This window comes from Buceros rhinoceros, unplaced genomic scaffold (genome assembly GCF_000710305.1).
Source record: "Buceros rhinoceros silvestris isolate BGI_N320 unplaced genomic scaffold, ASM71030v1 scaffold43963, whole genome shotgun sequence".
NCBI classification, from domain to species: Eukaryota; Metazoa; Chordata; class Aves; order Bucerotiformes; family Bucerotidae; genus Buceros; species Buceros rhinoceros.
The window spans coordinates 528-854 of record NW_010405002.1 but is presented as its reverse complement, the minus strand read 5'-3'; positions in this window follow the sequence as shown (position 1 = coordinate 854).

Genomic DNA, 327 nt, shown 5'->3' with positions numbered 1-327 from the left:
GGGACCCCACATGGGACCCCACAGCCGGGATCCCGCACCCGGGACAATTGTGGGACCCCCACACCCAGCACCCTGCGCCCAGGAGTCCACCCGGGACGCCCAGGAGCCCTCAGGTAGGAACCTGCGCTGGGGACCCAACACCCCAGAGCCCAGCCCGGACCCCACAGCCCGGATCCTGTGCCCAGGACCCCTGTGCGACCCCACACCCAGCACCCAGCACCCCACAGCTGGGACCCCTCCAGGACCCTGCGGGTGCCCCAGGACCCTCCATCCACCCCTCCACGGGCTGGAGCCATTGTGGTGAGACAGAGATGTGGGGGACAGCAG